Source organism: Lipotes vexillifer, unplaced genomic scaffold, assembly GCF_000442215.2.
Source record: "Lipotes vexillifer unplaced genomic scaffold, Lipotes_vexillifer_v1.1 scaffold29, whole genome shotgun sequence".
Taxonomy (NCBI): Eukaryota; Metazoa; Chordata; class Mammalia; order Artiodactyla; family Lipotidae; genus Lipotes; species Lipotes vexillifer.
The window spans coordinates 1,668,231-1,675,022 of record NW_006776904.1 but is presented as its reverse complement, the minus strand read 5'-3'; the positions used below and the strand labels follow the sequence as shown (position 1 = coordinate 1,675,022).

Sequence of the window (6,792 nt, the reverse complement as noted above, 5' to 3'; positions counted from 1 at the left end):
TTCCCTACAGGTAAAATCCAAGAGCTGTCTGTTACTTCTCAGGATACATTTTTTTTATTGTTATTAATATATATTATACTAGACACAAATATATATAAAGATAAAATTTGTATATCAGCCCATTGACATAATTCTGTATCTCTGTAGTTTGTGAACAGTCCTTAATATATTTTGAAATGTGTTTAAAATGGATCAGTGATATCAATTTTTTTCTGCTCTCTGCAGAATTAGGCTTTCTTTGGCTTTCTTGCTCTGCTTTCCGTTGAGTAGCGTACAATTAGGTGGTATATAAAAAGCCCCAGTTTTATTTATAGCATCCATGATGCAGGAAAGGAGCATTAATCTTGTGCGCTAGACATGTTATATTCAGCATGCCGGTGGTGTTCTAACAATAGGAACAGCCATTGCCAAAACCAGCAAGGCTTACCTCTGAGCTCCAGCACCACCGCAAGCACTTTCCCTGCCTCATGCCTCTCACCCTTTCCTGTGGGCTAGATAGAGGCAGAAGCTTGGAGATTCATTCTTGCATCTGCCCTGAATTCTAAACAGTCTTGCAAACCCTGTATCTTATCCTTGGGCAATGCTGCCTCCTTCATATTGCTGACCTTTGGTCTGTTAGTTGTGACACAACTAAAGAAAAATGTGAAATGTACTGTTTTCCATGGTGAAGATTTCTACAAAAAGTAGGCCTCCTCCGCAGGTTTACTTGGGAGGCCAGGATAAGCCTCCTCCTAAATATGAGGAAAAGCTCCAAATTCCTCTCTAGCAAGTGTTTGCTTTGGTAATGAACCTTCAACTTGAAGTGAGATGATGCGGTGCAGCCCTTTGTTGGAATTTCACTTGGTGCTGTTGCATAGTTTTTGATTTCATTAAGTTATGCCATTATCCATATTAAGCTCCGGTAAAAATGGCTTGTATGTGTTTGCTGTAAATTAATAATTTTTCTATTTCAAGCTAAACCTAATTACTTTTTACCCAGTATATAATTTAATTTTATTAAATTATTTTCCTCAGTCAGTACTTACCATGCTGTGAAAGAACTTAAAGGAACTTATAGGATATAAGATACACACTTATTACAATAGAGAAAGATAACTTTTCTGTTTTGTATTTACTTGTTATGATGATAATTGTTATATATTCATTTGTTATTCACAAATGCATTAATGTATGTGTATTTACATATTAAAAATATAGTTGGTGTTAGAGTAAAAACTGATGACTATCTTATATCTAAATCAGAGAGCAAATAGCCCTGAGTAAAGGTTTGAATTACATTTGTTAGAATCCAAATATCTATGTTTAAATTGAGGTTAACCTGTGGTTTCTATAAGAGGTAATGTTAGTAGCAAACATTAACTGAACATTTTCTATGGGACATATTTTGGTCCTAAGAGCTTTATAGGAATTTTCTCGTTTAATCTTCTCATGAACCCTCAGGTAGGTACTAAGATTATTCCTAATTTACAGATTAGGAACAGAGGCACAGAGATAAAATTTGTCCAGGTTCATACAGCGTGGAAATGGCAGATCAGAGTTCCAACCATATTTAATTAATAGTGAAGCCATAATTCTTCGTCACTACTTTGCTGCTGTTTTCTACCGTGCAATAAACTCAGGTTAAATTCAAACCAATATGCTGTAATATATTTGTGGTCACAAATGGTTTTTATCATGGCAAACTACCTTTCTCTGATGGGTTTTGAAAACAGACATGTAAAGCTCCAATTCATGAATTTCTCCATTTTTCTCCCATACTAATGAAATAAGCTAGCTGATATAAAATACATTTAGCTAAGACATACACAGAATATTATGGATATATTCTATAAATAAAACATAGCTCATCAACTAGTATAACACAGTATATTAATATATAGGAAAATGGGTAAGAAAATGAGACAGCTTTTCAAGTTTTATATTAGGCACAAAGGACAGTTTTTATATGCTGATAATATAGTCAGTGATTCATTCTCAGAAGATTTGGGTTTAACATATGATGAAGGCAAGTCACTTAACCTCTGAAACTGGTTAGCATAATCCTCCCATCTGAAAGAAAAAGTAGGTATAATGATGTTTCCTCTTTGAAATAGAAATTGGACATAGATGTATGTACAAAGATGATTATGACATGATTTATAATTCCAAAATATTAGTTGTATACTGAATGTCCAATAGGAGAAAGGTTAAATACGTTACAGTACATTTATAAGATGAATGATAGAAACCATAGTCATTAAAAATTGTATCTCTGAAGAATACCTAATGAAAGGTAAAACTGCCTGTGGGATCATGCTAAGCGAAACAGCAAGAATTAGAGTGGAATATTCCTTAGTCCTGTTATGTGTGCATGTGCACATTATCTACTGCTTAGAGTCTCAACTCGATGAGGAGTCAGCCTGACATGGTTTTATTTGTTTCCAGTCACTTTCCTCAGTTTTGATCAATCGAATATCTGTTTCCTACTGGGTAGCAGCTCCCTTAAACACCTTCTCAGACCATAACTTTTCACATTTGTATATTCAGAGGGACTCTGATTTAGAAGACAGTTCTACTTATAAAAACATCCATTTCATAGCCAAATTAAGATTTGGCTAGATGGACTCACATTTAGAGTGGAAGGTGGGACACAGTCGGCTCTCCCGCCACCCCTCCCTCTGCCTGCCCTTCTGCCCAGGTTGTGGGAAACCATGGAGGGATGGAGGGGTGGAGGTGTCCTTACCTTACAGCCTTGACAAAGTTGTAATGCTATTCTTGGTAGGTAATTACTATTCTGGTTGTCTCTGTGGGTCACAGTTGCTCTTAACAGACCTTAGGGATGAAGAGCTCCCCTCAAATGGTCCCTTAGACATTGGGAGTCCCTGAGATTTAGCTGCATCTTCCTCTTCTCTCATCTGTGTACCAACTCTTGGGGCTTGAGATCATGTGCAGAATCCATTTGACAACTAACATTCCTCTTGAAAACCTAGAGCCGCTAGGGCCCAGGCAGGTAGAGGTGCAGTAGGTGGAGGTAGGGGGCTTCTCTCCACATTTCTCTTGCCTTCTCAGGTAGCACAGAGGAGACTGGCAAGTCCACTGACAAAGCAGGTACTTAATCAGGGAACAAAATGCCTATCTCCCTTTTTTGCCCATCACTTGGCTTTAGGGACTTATCCCCCCTCCCCCCAAAAAAGATATATTAGAGTCCTAATCCCCAGTACTTCAGGATGTGACCTTATTTGCAGATAGAGTCTTACAGAGGAAATTAAATTAAAATGAGGCCATTAGGGTTGACTCTAATCCAATATGACTGGTGTCCTTATAAAAAGGGGAAATCTAGACATAGAGGCAGATGCACACATAGGGAAGATGATGTGAAAACACAGGGAGAAGATAATTGTCTTCAAGCTGAGGAGAGAGCCCTGGAACTGATCATTCCCTTAGAACCCTCAGAAAGAACCCACCGTACAGTACCTTGATTTTGGACTTCTAGCCTCCAGATGATAAATTTTTATTGTTAAGCCACCCAGTTTGTGGTACTTTGTTACAATAGCCCTAGCAGATTAATACAGGGAGAAAAATAGTACCACATGTCCTCCCCAAAGGAGAAAAGATATGGTAGTAGACATAACCTTCCAAGAACTTAATTTCAGAGGGAACTTCCCCTCCTCTCTGTCAGTCTTATTGTGGTTTTGGGGTTGGCAGGGTAGGAGTGGGGTACACAGGGTGGTGGTTGAGACTTGAGCCATTTTTCTGAATAAGAGGTGATTGACCCCCACACATTGGTAGTTCTTTCACTAAATTTAGAATTTAGTGTGTTCCTTCTGGAAGAACAGGAAGATTCTTAGAGTTTACCTAAAACTATTTTAGAACACTCTGGGCTACAGAAGGAAGAATCAGAGGGGAAGCAAAGAGAGCTTAAATAGCTTAAATAGGGATCCTTCACACGCAGATGACGTTTTGTAAGATACAAAGGAATTTATCATTAGCAGTTTACTTTTAAAGATTGGCTAAAGGAAGCTTTTCAAATAGAGAGGAAATGATAAAAGAATGAATCATAGAACAAACTGTATCAGTAAGGGTTCTCCAGAGAAACAGAAGCAATAGGATATATATATATATATATATATATATATATATACATACACACACACACACACATACATATATATGTGTGTGTGTGTGTGTGTGTGTATATATACATATATAATAAGAATATTTATTAAAGGGATTGGTTCATATGATCATGGAGACTGACAAGTCCTAAGTCCTGCAGTCAGAAAGCTAGAGACCCAGGGGAGCTGATGGTGTAGTTTCAGTCCAAAGACTGGCAGGCTTGAGACCCAGGAAAAGCTGATGTTTCCGTTTAAGTTGGAAGGCAGGAAAAAATTGATAGCCCATGTCGAAGGCAGTTAGGCAGGAGAAATTCCCTCTTATTCAGGGGAAGGCTAGTCTTTTGTCCTATTCAGGCCTGCAACTGACTGGATGAGGCCCATCCATATTAGAGAGGAATTTGTTTTACTGAGTTTATAGATTCAAATGTGAAATTCAACATAAATCGCAGCAATATCATTTTGAATCCGTCTCCTAGAGTAATGGAAATAAAAATAAACAAATGGGACCTGATTAAACTTAAATGCTTTTGCACAGCAAAGGAAATAGTAAACAAAATCAAGAGACAACCTACAGAATGGGTTGCAAACAATGGGCTTAATTTCCAAAATATATAAACAGCTCATACAGCTCAATATCAAAAAACAAACAACCCAATCAAAAAATGGGCACAAGACCTAAATAGACATTTCTCCAAAGAAGACATACAGACGGCCAAACAGACACATGAAAAGATGCTTAACATCTCTAATTGTTAGAGAAATGCAAATCAAAACTACAAGGAAGGTATCATCTCACACCAGTCAGAATGGCCATCATCAAAAACTCTATAAATAATGTACTGCAAAAAAAAGAAGTACGATAAAAACTCTATAAATAATAAATGCTGGAGAGGGTGTGGAGAAAAAGGAACCCTCCTACACTGTTGGTGGGGATGTAAATTGGTGCAGCCACTATGGAAAACAGTATGGAGTTTCCTTAAAAAAACTAAAAATAGGGCTACCATATGATCCTGCAATCCTCCTCATGGGCATATATCCGGAGAAAACCATAATTTGAAAAGATACATGCACCCCAATATTCATTGCAGCATTGTTTACAATAGTCAAGACATGGAAGCAACCTAAAAGTTTTAGGTATACAGCACAGTGATTTATATATATATATGATACTGTAAATCAACTATACTTCAATAAAAAATTTTTAAAAATTGTGTTCAGTACAGCCTTAATTTGAATGTAATTGATTCTTTAAAAATATTATATAGCCCCAATTTTCTTGTGTTTAAGTTCTCCAACATTTTGAAATACCTTTTCCTTTATTTTTTAGACAAAACGAAGTTTGGAGAACCACTTCCACATTCATTCGTAATTCTAGGTCTTTCTGTAAGTTCCCAAAGAGAATCCATTGGACAGACCTTACTTTAATTCCATGTTCTTTTTGAATTTGGGGAATTTTTTTTTTTCTCAACTGCTCCCTATGTTCTCTTTTCTCTGCCTAATATTAAGGCAAATGTGGGCTTCTTTAATGACCCCCAAAAGCTTATCAACTCAGTAGATTTGTGGGTAGTGTATTTTACTGAAGCTTTGAAATTGTGATGGAACTGTGTACATATACCATTATTAAATCATTTTCATAAGAGTAGGTAACAGATCAATAAGAATTTATATAGTTATATATGCATACATATATGTGTGTGTATGTTCATCCTAAGGACACTCCTGTAATGAAAATTTCTCATTTGTTAACTTTTCCCAGCACATCTCCTAGGCCCTCCTTATTACCATGACTGTGATTTTCCTGTCATCCTGGTAAACACTGACTGTGCAGTGCTGCAAGGAAGTACATTCTGTCATGCAAGATTGTTCATATAATTCTTGTTCAAAATGTTTCAGTGTTCCTCATTGCTTTCAGAATAAAATCTATACACACACAAATGTGAAATTTATCCAAAAACAAACTCAGAGAAACACCCAGAATAGTGTTTGACCGAATATCTGGGCATCCTGTGACCCAGTCAAGTTGACACATAAAATTAATCCCCACACAATCCTTTTCCTCATAAGTTTTATAAAACATATTTGATGATGGAAATGAAATTTAACCATATGATACTCAAGATAATAATTAAAAGTGGAAGTTAAAGGGACCTAAATGGAAGTAAGTTTTCTGTACTTCATTTGAAGTAGCTAAATGATGATACCAGTAGATTGCCGTAAGTATGTGTATTGTAATACCCATATCAACCACTCTGAAGACTATAGAAAGCAATAGATCAAAGAGAATATAAATAAATCAAGATGGAGTCCTAAAAAGTGTTCAAGTAACCCATGTGATGACAAGAAAATAGAAACAGAGAAATGAGAACCAGAGGAAACAAATAGAAAATTGGCTCTTTGAAAAAGATCAATGAAATTTACAAGCCTCTAGTAAGACTGACAAAGATGAAAAAGAAAGAAGACACAGATGGAATAGATGATATTACTACAGAATTTGCAGCAATTAAAAATATAATAGGGCTTCCCTGGTGGCGCAGTGGTTGAGAGTCTACCTGCCAAGGCAGGGCACACGGGTTCGTGCCCCGGTCCGGGAAGATCCCACATGCCATGGAGCAGCTGGGCCTGTGAGCCATGGCCACTGAGCCTGTGCGTCCGGAGTCTGTGCTCCGCAATGGGAGAGGCCACAACAGTGAGAGGCTCG

At 37.1% G+C, this 6,792-nt stretch overlaps 1 protein-coding gene across 1 annotated transcript in view; it reads left to right on the top strand.

Moving 5' to 3' along the window:
* ZNF385B (zinc finger protein 385B) overlaps positions 1-6,792 on the top strand; it is a 311,754-nt gene that overhangs the window by 406 nt on the left and 304,556 nt on the right. The window lies entirely within an intron of this gene.